Source organism: Aegilops tauschii, chromosome 2 (assembly GCF_002575655.3).
Source record: "Aegilops tauschii subsp. strangulata cultivar AL8/78 chromosome 2, Aet v6.0, whole genome shotgun sequence".
In the NCBI taxonomy this organism is placed as follows: domain Eukaryota; kingdom Viridiplantae; phylum Streptophyta; class Magnoliopsida; order Poales; family Poaceae; genus Aegilops; species Aegilops tauschii.
The window spans coordinates 41,361,111-41,380,433 of record NC_053036.3 but is presented as its reverse complement, the minus strand read 5'-3'; positions in this window follow the sequence as shown (position 1 = coordinate 41,380,433).

Here is a 19,323-nt window from a genome sequence, read left to right as displayed (position 1 = left end):
TTAAACTTGACGAGCCTAGCATATGCAGATATGGCCTCGGAACACTGAGACCGAAAGGTCGAGCGTGAATCATATAGTAGATATGATCAACATAGTGATGTTCACCATTGAAAACTACTCCATCTCACGTGATGATCGGACATGGTTTAGTTGATTTGGATCACGTGATCACTTAGATGATTAGAGGGATGTCTATCTAAGTGGGAGTTCTTAAGTAATATGATTAATTGAACTTTAATTTATCATGAACTTAGTACCTGATAGTATTTTGCATGTCTATGTTGTTGTAGATCAATGGCTCGTGCTACTATTCCTTTGAATTTTAATGCGTTCCTAGAGAAAGCTAAGTTGAAATATGATGGTAGCAATTACACGGACTGGGTCCATAACTTGAGGATTATCCTCATTGCTGCACAGAAGAATTACGTCCTGGAAGCACCGCTAGGTGCAACACCCGTTGCAGGAGCAACGCCGGACGTTGTGAACGTCTGGCAGAGCAAAGCTGATGACTACTCGATAGTTCAGTGTGCCATGCTTTACGGTTTAGAACCGGGACTTCAACGACGTTTTGAACGTCATGGAGCATATGAGATGTTCCAGGAGTTGAAGTTAGTATTTCAAGCAAATGCCCGGATTGAGAGATATGAAGTCTCCAATAAGTTCTATAGCTGCAAGATGGAGGAGAATAGTTCTGTCAGTGAACATATACTCAAAATGTCTGGGTATAACAACCACTTGATTCAGCTGGGAGTTAATCTTCCCGATGATAGTGTCATTGACAGAATTCTTCAATCACTGCCACCAAGTTACAAGAGCTTCGTGATGAACTATAATATGCAAGGGATGAACAAGACAATTCCCGAGCTCTTCGCGATGCTAAAAGCCGCGGAGGTAGAAATCAAGAAGGAGCATCAAGTGTTGATGGTCAACAAGACCACCAGTTTCAAGAAAAAGGGTAAAGGCAAGAAGGGGAACTTCAAGAAGAACGACAAACAAGTTGCTTCTCAAGTGAAGAAGCCCAAGTCTAGACCTAAGCCTAAGACTGAGTGCTTCTACTGCAAAGGGACTGGTCACTGGAAGCGGAACTGCCCCAAGTATTTGGCGGATAAGAAGGATGGCAAGGTGAACAAAGGTATATGTGATATACATGTTATTGATGTGTACCTTACTAATGCTCGCAGTAGTGCCTGGGTATTTGATACTGGTTCTTTTGCTAATATTTGCAACTCGAAACTGGACTACAGATTAAGTGAAGATTGGCTAAGGACGAGGTGACGATGCGCGTGGGAAATGGTTCCAAAGTCGATGTGATCGCCGTCGGCACGCTACCTCTACATCTACCTTCGGGATTAGTTTTAGACCTGAATAATTGTTATTTGGTGCCATCGTTAAGCCTGAACATTATACCTGGATCTTGTTTGATGCGAGATGGTTATTCATTTAAATCCGAGAATAATGGTTGTTCTATTTATATGAGTAATATCTTTTATGGTCATGCACCCTTGAAGAGTGGTCTATTTTTGTTGAATCTCGATAGTAGTGACACACATATTCATAATATTGAAGCCAAAAGATGCAGAGTTGATAATGATAGTGCAACTTATTTGTGGCACTGCCGTTTGGGTCATATTGGTGTAAAGCGCATGAAGAAACTACATTCTGGTGGACTTTTGGAATCACTTGATTATGAATCACTTGGTACTTGCGAACCATGCCTCATGGGCAAGCTGACTAAAACTCCGTTCTCCGGAACAATGGAGCAAGCAACAAATTTATTGGAAATCATAGATACTGATGTATGTGGTCCGATGAATATCGAGGCTCGCGGCGGGTATCGTTATTTTCTGACCTTCACCGATGATTTGAGCAGATATGGGTATATCTACTTGATGAAACATAAGTCTGAAACATTTGAAAAGTTCAAAGAATTTCAGAGTGAAGTGGAAAATCATCGTAACAAGAAAATAAAGTTTCTACGATCTGATTGTGGAGGAGAATATTTGAGTTGCGAGTTTGGTCTTCATTTGAAACAATGCAGAATAGTTTCGCAACTCACGCCACCCGGAACACCACAGCGTAATGGTGTGTCCGAACGTCGTAACCGCACTTTATTAGATATGGTGTGATCTATGATGTCTCTTACTGATTTACCGCTATCGTTTTGGGGTCATGCTTTAGAGACGACTACATTCACGTTAAATAGGGCACCATCTAAATCCATTGAGACGACACCTTATGAACTGTGGTTTGGCAAGAAACCCAAGTTGTCGTTTCTGAACATTTGGGGTTGTGATGCTTATGTGAAAAAAGTTCAACCTTATAAGCTCGAACCCAAATCGGAGAAATATGTCTTCATAGGATACCCAAAGGAGACTGTTGGGTACACCTTCTATCACAGATCCGAAGGCAAGACATTTGTTGCTAAGAATGGATCCTTTCTAGAGAAGGAGTTTCTCTCGAAAGAAGTGAGTGGGAGGAAAGTAGAACTTGATGAGGTAACTGTACCTGCTCCCTTATTGGAAAGTAGTTCATCACAGCATCAGCTCCAGTGATTCCTACACCAGTAAGTGAGGAAGCTAATGATGATGATCATGAAACATCTGATCAAGTTACTACTGAACCTCGTAGGTCAACCAGAGTAAGATCCGCACCAGAGTGGTACGGTAATCCTGTTCTGGAAGTCATGTTGCTTGACCATGACGAACCTACGAACTATGAGGAAGCGATGATGAGCCCAGATTCTGCGAAATGGCTTGAGGCCATGAAATCTGAGATGGGATCCATGTATGAGAACAAAGTGTGGACTTCAGTTGACTTGCCCGATGATCGGCAAGCCATAGAGAATAAATGGATCTTCAAGAAGAAGACTGACGCTGACGGTAATGTTACTGTCTACAAAGCTCGACTTGTCGCAAAAGGTTTTTGACAAGTTCAAGGAGTTGACTACGATGAGACTTTCTCACCCGTAGCGATGCTTAAGTCCGTCAGAATCATGTTAGCAATTGCTGCATTTTATGATTATGAAAGTTGGCAAATGGATGTAAAGACTGCGTTCCTGAATGGATTTCTGGAAGAAGAGTTGTATATGATGCAACCCGAAGGTTTTGTCGATCCAGAGGATGCTAACAAAGTGTGCAAGCTCCAGCGATCCATTTATGGACTGGTGCAAGCATCTCGGAGTTGGAATAAACGTTTTGATAGTGTGATCAAAGCATATGGTTTTATACAGACTTTTGGAGAAGCCTGTATTTACAAGAAAGTGAGTGGTAGCTCTGTAGCATTTCTAATATTATATGTGGATGACATATTGTTGATTGGAAATGATATAGAATTTCTGGATAGCATAAAAGGATATTTGAACAAGAGTTTTTCAATGACAGACCTCGATGAAGCTGCTTATATATTGGGCATCAAGATCTATAGAGATAGATCAAGACGCCTAATTGGACTTTCACAAAGCACATACCTTGATAAAGTTTTGAAGAAGTTCAAAATAGATAAAGCAAAGAAAGGGTTCTTGCCTGTATTACAAGGTGTGAAGTTGAGTCAGACTCAATGCACTACAAAAAAATACACTTCCGTGATGATACATGTTTGTCACAGCAGGTCGCGTTCTTTGTCATGCATGTACATCCATGACAAATTTATGACAGAATCAAGATAGTCATACTTGTGTTGTCGTAGAAGTGTTCCATGACATTACCAAAATTATCATCACGAAAGTGTCCACTTCCATGACGATAAATCGCACGTCACAGAAGTGCTTTCGTCAAGGGTGACCGACACGTGGCATCCACCGTAACGGAACGCCGTTAAGCTATCGGGTCGGGTTTTGGATCCGATAACCCGTTAACAGCCCCGACCAATGGGGATTTTCCACGTGTAAAATCATCATTGGCTAGAGGAAACATGTGTCGGCTCATCGTTGGGACAGATGTCATCCACTCACTGGACAGAAGGCGCCTATGATACGTCGACACGTGGCACGGCCCAACAGTGGCCCATTCATGTGAAAAGGCCGGCCCGTTTGACTTGGTCAAAAGCTGGCGGGCCGGCCCATGGAAAGCCTGTTAACGGCCTGTTCGCATATAGCCCATTTACAGCCCGCTAACCCAAGGCCCATTACGCCCTATCCGAATTAGGCCCAGTAGCGTCATCTGGGCCATCCAATATGATTCCAGCCCGTTTTCACTTCTGGCCCATGTATAGCCCATGACGTCTTTCGGCCCATATGAGGCCCTTTGTAACTCTTGGCCCATTAGCGGCCCGTGCTGAAACTGGCTCGTAATGAACAGTGTATTACTTTACACCCATTAACGGCCCGTGGTGAAACTGGCCCGTAATGAACAGTGTATCACTTTATACCCATTAACGACCCGTTATTCCGTTGGGCCGTTTCCAACCCAAGTTAACTTTCGGCCTTCTGAGGGCCCATTTATTCTTGGGCTCATTTGCAGCATTCGGTTACTTACGACCCGTTACTGTCATTTTCTGCTTGTGGGCCAAATTCAGCCCGCCGTTACAGTCGGCCCATTTGTGGACCGTTAGTCTGTTGGGCCATTTTTATAGCATCACCAAATACGGCCTATTAACGATGGCCCGTTATGGTCGGCCCATGAACAGACGATTCCAACTCTAGCCCGTTTACGGCCATAATGCGATCTGTTTGGCCCATGTTTGGCCAATCGATCATACGGCCCGTATAAGGCCCATTGATGATACGACCCGCAGAAGGCCCATTGTTTCTACGGCCCGTAGAAGGCCCATTGTTTCTACGGACCATAGAAGGCCCACTGTTTCTACGGCCAGTAGGAGGCCCAGTGTCACTACAGTAAATATTAGCCCATGGTTATTGTGGCCTAGTTTTAAAAAATAGGTTATTGCAGCCACTAGCTAACCGCGGAAAAAGAACTGCAATGGCTACAAGCAAACAAATAAACAAGACAACAAGGAAATAAATAAGCAAGCAACTAATGCTAGGCTATCACGGCTATTACACATATTACATCCACTGGGCATCAAAGTTCGCCACCAGTGCAAATATAGGGAACAAAGCAGCATATCATATACACTGGTTGTCAAAGTTGGTGATCAGCGCAAATAAACGCCGCAGCAAAACAAATCCAGAACTGAAACCACTTCAGAAGATCTCAAGAAACAATATCATGGGTACCCATAATGCTGGCAAGATGCTTAGCAAGCTTATTAACTTTCTCTTGTTTGGCGCTTAAATCCTCCAGCGCTTGCTGTTGCACCAGAAAATATGCATCTGAATTCTGCAGGGACTTCCTCAGTCCTTCAGCTTCCTGTCGCAGCACATCTGATCGATGTCTTTCAACTTGAAGTTGAGACTCAAGAAGACGAACTGATTCAGGCAGCGAGTTCGAAGAGCTTGTGCCAGCAGTAGTGGCCAGTAACTCGAACACTACATCAAGACAGGACTTTTGGGTTCCCTCACTGTCGTTAAGATAGTTTTTATCAGCTTTCTTGGAGACCAACAGGGATGTCTCACTATCTTGAACCTTATCTGCATTACTTCCTTTACCATTGGATAACGCGGTACTGTTCTCCAATATTTTGTCCGCATTCTAAAAGAGAAACAAGCAGACACATCACATGTTTACCATGTTGTATATGAAACTCATTTTGGTAAATGAGTTCAGTAGTAAAGTGGACAGGATAACAGCATGAAACAAACATATATCTATGTACCATGGTCACTTTATGGTCTATATCATTCTAGTTTTTGTTGCCAAATCAAGATAGAGACACAGTTCAAATAATATTTGTTCAAGACAAAGCAAAATAGACAGAATATAAGTGTGGGTAACTATAGAGCAATAACAACACTTGTAATGTGCATGACATGAGAACATAACTGTTTATTCAACTGAAACTGAAATCAACATAGAGTAGGTTACAACAACAAACCAGTTAAAGAAACAGGTTTAAAACATACCTGTTGCGCCATTGGAGTTTCAATTCCATCATTCAAATTTGAAAATAGTTGGTATGAGTAAATACAGTAATGCAAGAGCAAAGGAGTATGAACCATAGCTACAGAACCTGACCTGAGAACAAATCTTCTTCTCTTGTAAGCGTTGAGTTGGGATTCGGAGTGGTGGTCCTCGTGCTTTGGGCACTGCAGTTCCCTTACTAACTGCTCGTGTTTGGGTGCTCTGTGGTGGAGACGGTGATGTGTCAACTGGAACTGGGTTACTATCTGCCGGGGTTGGGGTTAGATGGGGTGTAGCTGGTTCTCTGTCCAACTGGGTAGGGGTACAATCTGCGAGAGTCTGGGTTATGTGTGGTGGATCTGGTCCTTGGGCAAGTACAACCGTGGTTCTATCTGCATCAGCTGGTAGCACTATCTTTTTTGAAGACCGTGTTGTTACTCCCTTAGATACTGCCATCACGCTCTCCAATTCAAATGGCTAATAAACAAGAAAAGTAATTGAAAGTATAGACATTGTATGATAGACAGGTGCAATGGTTAGTGGGGAATAAAAGAGGGCATGAAATAATTCATATTTATGTTGTCTAACCAAACAGGATAGCATGACACAATTTCACATATATGATGGCTAACTAAACAGGATAGCATGACACAATTTTACATTATGATGGCTAACTAAAAAAGATGGAAAGACATAGTTCAAAATATGAGACTATGTAAACAGGATGACATGACATAACTATATAATGTGTTTATTAAATAGGTTGGCATGCCACAATTCACATACATTCACGGATAGAATGCCATAATTCAAAATATGATGACTGTAAACACTAAACAGGATGAGATGATATAACTATATGATGTCTTTATTAAATGGGTTGCCATGCCATAATTCAGATAGATGATGTGTATGTACTATGTAAACATGATGACATGATATAATTCAAATATATGATTTATATAGTAAGCAAGTAAGCAGATGGCAATCCATATATGATGTAAAAACTAAGCAATGCAAGACAACATGCATGACATGGGTAATATAACCCTGCCAAGTTTGAGCATAGACCTCAGGGGGGGAATAGGACTGGTCATCAGTCTCTGAATCCTCCTCTGAGGAGCTCCCTGTAACCAGCAAGATGTCTGCTTCAGCAGGTAGCATTGTCTGCTCTGAATACCTTGTTTTCACTCCAGATACTTCCATCACCGCTTCAAATGGCTGATGCACAGGAAGAGTAGTTGAATATACAAACGTTGTCGACAAATGGAACACGTAATACAAAAAAATGATAGCATGATATAATTCACATACATGATGATTGGCTAAACAGCATGGCATTGCATAATTCACATATATAATGCCTTTGCAACAAGATAGCATTGTATAATTCACATATATAATGTCTTGCAACAAGATGGCAATGCATAATTCACATATATGGTAATTAGACACTGAACAGGTGGCATTCACACAAAGCATGTCTGAACTAATCAAATGACATAGCAATGCGAGACACCATACGCACGATATGAGCAACATAACCCTGCCAAGTTAGAGCATACACCTGGGGGGGGGGGAATAGGACTGGTCATCTGTCTCTGAATCCTCCTCTGAGGAGCTATCCGTAACCAGCGAGATATGTGCTTCGTCAGATAGCATAGTCTGCTCTGAAGACCTTGTTTTCACTCCAGAATTTGCCATCACCGTGTCAAATGGTTGATGCACACGAAGAGCAGTTGAATGTACTAACATTGTTGACAAATGTAGTATGTAACAAAAAAAGGATGGCCTGATATAATTTACATATAAGATGACTGGCTAAGCAGGATGGCATTGCAAAATTCACATATATGATGCCTGGCTAAACAAGATGGCATTGCATAATTCACATAAACGATGAATAAACTAAACAGATGGCATTCGCACAAAGGATGTCTAAACTAAGCAGATGACATATTTGATGTATAAAGTAAGCAATGCAAGACACCATATGCATGATATAACCAACATCAGCATGCCAAGTTAGAGCGAAGACCTCAGGGGGTAAATAGGAGTTGTCTTCTCCTTCTGAATCCCCCTCAGAACAGATATCTTCCTCTCGATTACAATCCGAAATGCGTGGAGGGGGGGCTGCCTTTGCGCCTACCATGGAGCGACGTCTGCATGAAATTTTACTGCCACGCAAGGCTCGTCTCTTTGCTCTACATGTTCAGTTCCATTGTTTACAATAACTGTCATGCATAGGAATAAAACATAGTGAGATTATGTAAGGAGTGCATGCAGAAATCCAGAGTGATTGTAGCAACCTGTGGATAGACCCAAAACCAATAATAGCAGGCAGATAATGGCTTCAGTTAAAAATACAGATAATGGCTTCTTTACTGTTTGTTTCCCACCCAACGTGAAACTCGTAGTAGACACCGGAGATTAACCAGATAGTAGATAGATACTATTGATAGCGGCCCCGATATGTACCCCACAACCATTTAAAAAATCAAGTTTGACCATTAGTTTGGAGCTGACTCAGAGTCTAATCGGTGAACAGGACGATAAAGTAGCATGTAATATTAAGCGATGCATAACGTAAGCAGACACAAAAGAGTGCGACCTCTCTTGCGGACCCATGTAGTCCTCGAGGTCATCTGCTCGGTTGATGATGGTAATGCAGTTTTCATGGCTGCCAGCGGCGGGGAAGAAGATATGAGGTGGCGAAAGACAATCTGGAGGCCGGATCCCTGCTGTGCTGGACCCTTCTGTCGTTGGAGCAGCTGAGCTGGGGTGGACGACGGCGCAATAGGAGCGGGACAAACCACGCAAGGTTTTCTTTGACAACTATCTGTAAGAGAAGTTATTCTGTAAGGGCTCGTTTGAATTGGAGGATTCCAACAATGCAGGGATAGGAAATAGACAGGAATAGGATAGGAATGCACGTGCAAAACAGAGAATTTAAAAACACAGGATTTCTGCCAATCTGGGTGTTTGATTCACAATAATTGGAAGATCACAGGATGCAAAGAAGCATGGTGATTAAGTCAAACCACAAGAAAATGTACGGTTATAATGCTATTATGCTACTATCTCTTAGTCTTGTGCTTCATGAATAGGAATTTGAAAAGGAGGACAAGTGAAAATTAAAATTCCTACGTTTTTTCTTTCAAGGAGACACTAAAGGAACAAATCCGTGTGCTCAGTGGAAAATATATATAACATGTAGAGTAAAAAAGAGATGCAACAAGTGTACAACCTCTTTGGCGAAGCCATGTCGATCTCAGCGTGACTGGGTTGGCCGGTGAGGATGCTCCGGCTGACTTTGCTGTCGGAGGAGGGGAATAAGATCTTAGGCGTCTGGAGATGGAGCCTGAGGTACTGCTCCGCTGTGATGGAGGGTTTCGTCGTTGGAGCAACTCCGGTGAGTTGTACGACGCCGAGGCTGAAGCAGGACAAGAGAGACAACGAACAACGTTAACCTGAGTGGAATTCTAATAGCATCTCCAATACATGACGTAAAATACATAACCACAAAGTGCTAGATGTAAAATACATCAGCCGCTCATCTCTGAACTTAACTGTCGAAACTGAACTTAACTGTCGAAACTGAATTTTGCTGTCGAAACTGAATTTTGCTGTCGAAACTGAACGCACTAGCAAGGTGAGGCTACACGTCGGTCGACTGACTTTTTCATCTCTGGTCAGTCGATTTTGCAGCCGTTGGATACAAAATCAAGGGCCTGCGGTTCATCTTCAACCTCCACCCCCCTGAGCCGCCAGCCACCACCGGCCAAACAGCAGCCCCCCGCCGCCCGCAGCCGGTGGTGCACCGCCCCGTCCGCCCCGAAAACACTCCCCACCGCCGGTCCGCCGCCGCCCCGGCCATCCCTCTAGGCCCCCACGTGCCGAGCTTTTTCTCCGGCGATCCCCACGCCACCGCCCCGCCAACGCCCCGCCACCGCCGGCGAGCACCGCTCCCATCCTGAACCCTAAGATAGATATTGGGGTACCTCTCCGGCGAGCCCCCTCCCCGCTGCGGCTGGTTCTTCCTTCACCCCGGCGAGCCCCCCCACCCCCTGAAAATCGACTGACCCAAAAGTCCATTCAGTCGACTGAAGTGTAGCTAAATCGGAGCAGCATCGCAAGCAAGAGCAAGAGCGAGAGCAGCAGCGCGAGCAAGAGCAATAGCAAGAGCAGACCAGGCAGGGGACCGAGAGCAAGAGCAGAGCAGCAGCGCGAGCGAGAGCTAAAGCAGCAGCAGCTCCTACTGATGTGGACGTCACCGCCGAGGGAGCGACGCTGTGGAGGAAGTGGCCGGCGACGCCGCCGTGGATGGAGTCGCGCCGTGTCGGCTTGGGACCGAGCGCCGACAGCACCGTGAGATCGAATCAAGAAGAAAATGCGGCGATTATTGTACAACCTCTTTGGTGGCGCCGATTAGGCCGCAGGTTCATCCGAGGAAAGGGTGATGATGATGCTCTTCCGGTGGTGCAGGTGAAGACGGCGGTGTGGGAATGGAGGTGGCGCAAAAGACGAGGGGAACGTCGGGGCAGCTCCTTGGAGGTGGAGGACGGGGTGGCTGAACCGGCGGGACGATGAGATCGACGACGGATCCTCATCCGGTACGGTGGATGAGGGACGTCGAGGTGTTGTTATGGACGACGTCGTCGGGGAAGAGGCTCCGGCTGGGTGGCGGATGGAGCAGGCTGTGGGGTTTCGTCGCGGGTTTTCGCGGCCTCGGTGTACGAATGGGTGGGCGGATGGGATGGCAGTGGGGAACCATGGCTTAGAGACGCGCTTGTCCGAAATGTGGGGTAAGTTACGAAAGTACCCCCACCGATTTGAGGCGGTTCTTTCGGTTCAGGGGTACCACGGGCATTTCGCATGTCGGGATTTCACAGGAGGTGGGAGTTTTCGCGCGCGTTGTAATTTCAGAATAGCAAGGCGCGGGTTGAGATGGAGGGAGTTGTCGGAGCACAACGAGACAAAGATATATCTTAAATATTTCGGGCTAACAAGGCGCAGGTTGAAATTTCCGGACAAGCCTAACGTGTACTGTACCAAATCAATGCGCACTACGAATGTCATTCAAAACTTTGAATTCATGTTATGTTCAATTAAAATATTTCACTACGTGTATAATGCATGCAACCTACTACTCAAATGAACGTTTTAGTGCATTCCAGACGTATATACTACTGCTTCAATATGAACTAAATTTGAATTCATTTCTCTATTTGAATAAGATCTACAGTAATGATTGTTGTGAATTCAAAGCATTTGAATTCGTTTCGTTGTTTTAATAAGATCTACAATCATCATTACTGTCAAGTTAAACCATCGTTTGTGTATTATCTTCACAGCACACCACATGATTAGTCTCGAGTTACATATGAACTATGTGTACTATATGAACTCAAACTAGATTTTTTGAATCCACTTTATTTTCATTTCAAATCACATTACATTTCTAGCTCTAGCTAGATCTTCATAATCTAAACCATGTCTCATATGTATAATGTGTTTATCACATTATGTATGGTGCCCCGCCCCCTACGCCTACAAGTATTTAGATGTGAGTTGCAAACACCACACATTACCACAAATTCAAATAAAATGTGAGAATGTTCGATATATAGTATTGTTTAGATTGTTCGATATTTAGTTGTAAGCTGCAAACGCCACACATTATCACAAATTCAAATAAAATGTGAGATTGTTTGATGTATAGTATGGTTTAGATTGTTCGACATTTAGCTGTGAGTTGCAAATGCCATGCATTATCACATTATGGTATAACATGTGCACAACACGTGTATCACCGCTATATTCATGCATGCAATGTTTAAAACACTATGATCTCCTATTCAAATATATGAATCCGCTTTCATATCAAATTATGATCTTTGTTAGTCTCTTACACCCACACAATCCTCTAACCTTTGTAGCTACCACTAACTTTCTCTCGTGCATGCACACGCCCTCCTCGCCCTTCCCCTCCCTCGGCATTCTATCCACCGGGCACATTCATTTTTTTCTTTAGGTCGTTCTCCCAGAGTCTCCACAACTCCTTTCTGACACACATCGATCGATAAACCTCTCCAGCGATGCCTGCCTACAACATACACACACACCTTCAATCTCCTCCTTTATGTGTCCTTGCCTCGTGTCTCTCATACGGTCAGACACATGTGTAAACTCTCGCCCCTCTTTTCATCGATCTCACAACCACACACTCCTCCCCCTATCTAGCTAGTAGTTGGGCCTCTCGCACCACCTCCTAGCTCCATTCTCTCTGTCTATCCGTCTCGCTGGGCCTTATTTGCCTCTAACAAATGGATGTACACCGACCGATCTCTCGCTATACATATAGCTAGCTAGGTCCTTATAACTCGTTTTTACCCACACGTCAATCGATCTACCTCATTAGTTGTGTCTCTGCCTTCCTCCGACAAACAACAATTGATCTACCGATCTAGTTAGGTTTGCTTACCAAACACATGGTTCCCCTTCATCATCCATGGACGCGTCCCGACAGATCTATCACGCACAGGCACACACAGAAACACATCCCCACTCTTATTGATAACATTGCAGTTCCACCCTCAGTTTGTCTAGTAGGCCTCTCCCACCATCTTCGAGAAGCAACTCCATCACCCATCCAGCACTCCCTCCCTCTCCCTCCCTCTCCCTCCCTCTCTCTCTCCTCTCTCTCTCTGTCCCATCATATTTCCCGTCCTTCAGTTATGTATGGATGTCGACCGATCTCCCTCAAGACATAGCTGGGTCTCTCCTTCTCAACACATATACGAGTCGTTCTACCTCTATAGTTAGGCCTCTGCCTACCCCTCCCCCCACCCCCTCCCCCCCCACACACCGATACATCGAGCGCTCTAGTCATGTCTCCCTGCCACACACAAACTTGACATGTGCCCTCTAACGTTCCGGTAGGCCAATCGCCCTATATCTTTGACTTGCACACACACACAATTTCGATGGCTCTCTTCATCGATCTCGCACCCACCCACTTGATCCTCTCTTCGACTCTATCGATAGCTATGACCGCTCCCTCTCTTCTCGTGGATTGCCCGACCCTCTATGTATGATATGGATAGGCCTCCATTTCACACACACTGCATGCAAAATTTTGTTTGAGATATCATCGACACATATCCCCACAAATAATTCACGAAATCAACCCCCACCCCAAAACAAAAAACACTCACGAACGCGGTTTGTATCTCTCACACACACCCACGTAGGTGGGGGACGTGCACGAAGAGAAGAGGTGCATGCACGGCGCACGTACTCCCGTCTCTTTCCCAACCACACCCGCGCGGGTACACGGTGGAGCTCATTTCTGTACGAAAAAGGCAGCCCACGTGGTAATTTGGCACGTGTACTGGTTGTCCACTTGGTGGAGGGAGGATCATCTACCACGGGTGAACAAACAAATTGCGACTTGACGTGTTATGTTAAAAAAAGAGGCAAACCATGTGGGGCCTACCTTAGAGGCAAGGCTCTATACACTGGAGTACTTTTGATGTGTCCCGTCAACTCGCAGAACGAGGATAAGCTTGCTTATTACGCCGTCTCCCCCGCTCACGGGCGCGGTGGCTCGCAGGATGAGGTGAAGCTTGCTCCGCCTTACGCCCGCTCCCTCGCCCATGGGCGCGGTGGCTCGCAGGACGAGGAGAAAAATTTACTACTCCCTCCGTTTACTCCTCGTCCCTACTACCTTGGTTATAGAGATTATATCATATTGTTTGGAATATATATGTCCTTTAGTAGATTTCAATATGAACTACTAGTACATACTCCAAACACTGATGTATATAGACGTATTTTAGAGTGTAGATTCACTCATTTTGCTCCGTATGTAGCACTCTCCCTCGCCCCTCGACCCTCGCCCACGTGGTGGACGTGCAGCAATTCATTCGGTCTCATATAGCCAGAACGATATATACTGCACTACCATTATTGCTCGACTTCCCGAAGAGGCGAAGAGCTAATCGCAAGGTTAATATTTTGGAGATGCCAAGTGCAAGGTTATAGGAGAACGAGTAGTAGGTGCCGCGTCATTTATAAATAAAGTTTTTTCTTCTTCAGTGGCACGTACGCAATATGATAGGTTCATATGGAGAGAAAAGGAAACCGCTCCACTATATACATAGTCAGGACGGGCCAGCCTACACGGTTGCTTGCTGGGGTTGCTCTCTTCACACTCTCTCGCACAAAACGACTGTGGCCACATCTCTAACATCCCGGCGGATCACGTCCGCTTGGGGAAGGGGTGGATGCTTAGTGTAGATGCGGTGGCCGTCGCCGACGGCGAAAACCCACTGTCGGCACGTCCCGATCAGGGGTCCCCGCCGTTCTCTCTCACAAAGCCGGTGAGGTTGCCTTTGTCCCTTGCTCACTGCCGCGACGTGGGCAGTTGCCGCCTCTCGCTGCCCTCCTCAAGGTTGAGCTACGTCCCTCATGTACAACTCCCTTTACAGCCGGCTTGCACCACTGCTCTAGCTGCCCACATCACTCCCTGTGGATATTTCTCTACTTCTTTGCCCCGCACATACCTCTACTGGCTTCTACGTACTGTATTTGTGATGAGTTTATGTCTCATCAACTAGTCCCAGTAATCTTATTCTAATCACGCTTCTCAATTTCTTTGCCACAGGGATGCTTATCTCGATTTTGGTGAAATTGCACAAAATGATCCGATGGTCAAAAGGTTGCAAACTTCATTGATTAGGAAGCTCGAACGTTGCCAGCAAATTGAAGCCTGGTCAGGGTTCACGGTTCAAGGGCTAGGGACTACATGGATCGTTTTTTCTTTAGCTGCCTCTGTTCCAAAATAAGTGTCAACTTTAGTAGTAGTACAACTTTGTACTAAAGTTTGCACAAAGTTGAGACACTTATTTTGGAACGGAGGGAGTACATATTTGCTATGATCTGTCAATCATTGAGATGCAATAGCATGCATGTTAGTCTCCTTTGTATTTGATGAAATGTTGCAACGGGCAACCTTGGACGCAAGATACATGTAACAGAAGCTGGAAGCTTCATAGCATTGTACAAAATTATCTCGCTGATAAATTACAGTACGTACTATACTAGTACTTCCTCCGTTCCTAAATATAAGTCTTTGTAGAGATTTCACCATGAACCACATGCGGATGTATATAGATGCATTTTAAGTGTAGATTCATTCATTTTGTTCCGTATGTAGTGGAATCTCTACAAAGACTTATCTACTAGATAGCTAGCCCCCACTACTAGGAATTCTCTATCCTCTCCTTGAGCTACATCATCAAAATTGATGTAGCCGTTAGATGAAGTAAATCAGTCCATAATAGCCGTCTGATCTAGACGTTGAGAGGCTCCACACTAAGCCACATGCAAGCATGCAGAAATACCGTGGCACATGCATGTGAGTGGGTTTTAAATCACATCAACATGTCTGCATGCAAGCATGCACCGGTTGCATGCATGTAAGTGAGCTTTTAAGTCCCATTAACATGTCAAAAAGAAAAATATAATCCCATTATGCAGTAGGAGTTGGCTGATCTTTTTTCCTTACGTGGGATGATCTAAATGATGATGGGAGTTTAGTTAATTTGGTTACCACATTTGTCATGTGGTTATAGAGTTTTTTTAGTTCTATGAAATCGATAATTTTGCGCAGAGAGATATACCGCTGTTCCGCGGCAACGCGCGGGGACTCATCTAGTAATATTTAGGAACGGAGGGAGTACTATGTAAAGAGTTAGGTGTCGCACGGTGATAGTGTGAGGTGGGCCATGTAATCACTGAGCCTGCGTGTTTTCACTGCTCTTGCACGCCTCCGCTGTAAGAATGGAGAAAATTGTAATCTAGTAGTAGTACCTCCTTTCGCCGAAAGCGTGGGACATCCAGCAGTCCTACCACCTCAGTAATAAAGACCAATGAGCCATCAAATCACATAGACCCAACAGTAAGTTGGACGGATGAAGCAACCATCACTCTTGCGCCAGTGAGAGGTCGCGTCCGCTCTGCCCAGGCATGAATGCGGCACCGATTCTTTAGAGCGGCGCTAACCGTTTCAGGCGGGAAGCGCGCGTGGGCGATGGAGGGGCTTTGGGTGGGCCAGGCTGGTCAGGAGCGGGCGTGGCAGCTGTCCGCATGGCCCTACCGGACACGCCCGGAAACGAGAGGATGCACTGACTCTCGCGGCTAAAATCGTACACTACACAACATCTCTCTGTAGGAGTAGGTCGATCTGTCGCTCTCTCTAACACACACATGCTGTTAAACACACACACACACACACACGCACACGCACGCACCTTGGTCCCGTTGCACCTTCTAACGTGACTTATTACACCTAGACGGAGGGAGTAGTAAGTATACGAGATACGGTGGCACACTGACTTAAGTCGAATACAAGTGCCCAAAATTTGTGTGCATGTTATAATAAGGATTCACTTAAAATAGTACGTGAGCGAACAGAGGAATCAATTGGACAGTGTTCCCGAGCAGTAGCGAGATGTGTGAGGTAAGATACACCGCTGGCGCTTTTAATTTTTCTTATTAATTTGTTTGTTTCACCCTCTGACTGGTGGGACCCAGCGTACTACATGGAGAGAGGTAAGGTGACTAAGGCTGCATTATTTCTGCACCACTGTGGATAGTCTTACCACCAAAGCCACATGACACGATTATGATTGAAATCCCAATGACTCCCACACAAAAAAAACACGGCATGCTTGTCACACGAATGCAGGAATGTATAAAAGCTTATTTCCCTCTCGTTGAACATAACGGGAGGGTTGTGTAGCTGGTTAGCCTGTTCGCTCATCAAACTTGAGGTCTCGGGTTCGATAACTACACTTGAGCATAATTTGTGCCAGGAGGATTCTTTGACTGGTCAAAAATGTTTTCTAGGGTTTGCACGCTTCACACTCTCTCTCAAGTATATATATACACGCCGGAGCCTCAGCGCTTGTAGTTGCTCTCTTCACACTCTCTCGCCCTCTCCAGATCTAAACAAGACTTCGTTGGCCTCTCTCTCCCCTCACTGCTGCTCAAAGAGCCGGCAGGATCCGTCCGCCGGGAAGGGAAGGAGGCTTAACGCTGTCGCCGTCGGCGAGGGACTACCGGCGCAGCTGTTCACTTTCCACCCAGCGGCGGCGCGGGAGGGCCTCCGACCCCTTCTTCTTCGCCGCCGTCCCGTCGCCCACCGAACCACGCCCCAAGAACCTTAAGGTATAATTTACTTACTCCACATGCATTGCTCTAGCTGCATGTATACCATGAATCTAGGACGTGGTTCAAAGAGGAAAGGTGTGGGGGAAAGTAGTGGGAAAAGTTGTATATGGCATGAATCTAGGACGTGGTTCAAAGAAGAAATGAAGGGGGAAAGTTGTATAGCATGAATCTAGGACGTGGTTCAAAGAGGAAAGGAATGGGGGAAAGTAGTGGGGAAAGTTGTATCGCATAAATCTAGGACGTGGTTCAAAGAGGAAAGGAAGGGGCGAAAGTACTAGTTCAAAAAGGAAAGGAAGGGACAAGGCCGTAGAGTTTGAGCAGGACTAGATTTGCTGCGCTCACATAGGGAAAGGTGTCTAATGATAACAAAACTGGGACCAACACAAATATGCTCCTTGGTTGTTTGTTCTTTGTTGCAACAGACAGTGCATGACCACAGTACATCGGTAGATGCACATGGTGCTGGTGCGTCCACTGTCCCGTGCAACTCATTAGCTGTTGTTAATCTAAGGCCCTGTTTGGTTAAAAACTCCCTAGTCCCTACCTGCTTGGTTCCAGGGACTAAACATGGACTAGAGGTTATTAAATGACATGCTAAAAGACCATGTTACCCCTAGTAATGAACTAATAGAGACAAGGTGCGATGCGTGGCAGGGGCAACTGTTGGAAAAAGTCCCAAAAAGACTCCCTCAGGGTCTTCTTTCTTTAGTCCCAAATGCCCACTTTTAGTCCCTAAAAGTCCCTCCTGTTTGGTTTAGATGGGACTGACACGGAGATTTTTTAGTCCCTACACCAAAATGTCCCTGTAAACAAACACCCTCTAATAATGCCGCTGGAAAATTGATGCAATGCCACAGTTAAAATGTAACATCCCAATTTTTATTAAATTTGGATGTTAATAGAATCATTCAATGCATACCATATTTCTTTGCATTTTGGAGTTTTTGGAAATATTCAAATAATATTTTTCCACTCGAGAAAAACAAATGGGAGGGGATAAGATGACTTCCTCAAATTTATAAAAGAGTGGGAAATTTTATTTTGAATATTATTTGAAGTTTTGGAGTTTATTGGTATTTATTTTATTTGCAAAAAGTGCATTAATTGCATTAGCAAAATATTTTCAATATATTATGTGCTTAAGTTAATGTTCATTAGGTTCTAAATATTGTATAGTTATTTTAGAAATTATTGTGGTGTTTTTATTAATTCATTTGAATTATTTAGGGCCACTTTACTGTTCGGTTAAAACAACGCACGCACGCACTCACCGCAGCCTGGACCGAAACTGGGTTCGGCCCAGGAGCGCCCCAACCGGCCCAGCTGGCCATTTGGCCCAAGGCCTGCGCCCGCGCGCCCGACGCCTTCGCCCGGTCGACCGCCCGCGCCCGCCCTCTCTCGCCTCCTCTCGCTGCCGCTGCCAGGCGGGCCCCGCCCGTCAGGCCGTCCCCAACCTCCCGCACCGCGCGGGATAAACATCCGCGCCTCGCCGCCCGCAACCGCCGGCCGCCTCGCGCTCGGATAGAGCTTATTCGCAGCTCTCGTGCCCTCTGCCCTCGCCTATAAAAGCCCCTCGACCCCCTCTTCCACCCTCGCTGTCCCGCTTCTTCCCACGCCGCTCACAGCCGCCGCGCTGCTCGTTCGCATCTCGCCGGAGCCACGCAACTCGCCGGAGCATTTCGTCGCCCGTGACCACTCCGACCCTCCTTTTTATGTATTTTTTCTTAGCTCGCCGAGGCGCATCCGTTTGACATAATTTTTTCCCCTAGGTCCCGTCGGAGCCGCCGCACCGTCGACGCCGGAGCCGCCGGAGCACCGAAGGCCGCCGTCTTCACCCCGCCCCGTTCGGACGCCGCCGACGCACGCCACCACCACCATCCGGACGCCCACGCCACGCCGCACCTCCCCGTCTTCTTCCCCGACGCCGAGGACCGCCGTAGCCGCTGCCCCGCCACCGCCCGACGCCGCGCCGCCGTCCTCTACTCGTCGCCGACGTCGCCAGCCGCTGTAAGCCGCTGCCCCACTCCCGCCCGTTAGATCGATCACCGACGGCCCAGATTAGATTAGGTTCGTTTTTTTATTTTGCGAAGAGGTACGCGGTTAACCGCGGTTTCCTTAGACCGTGCGG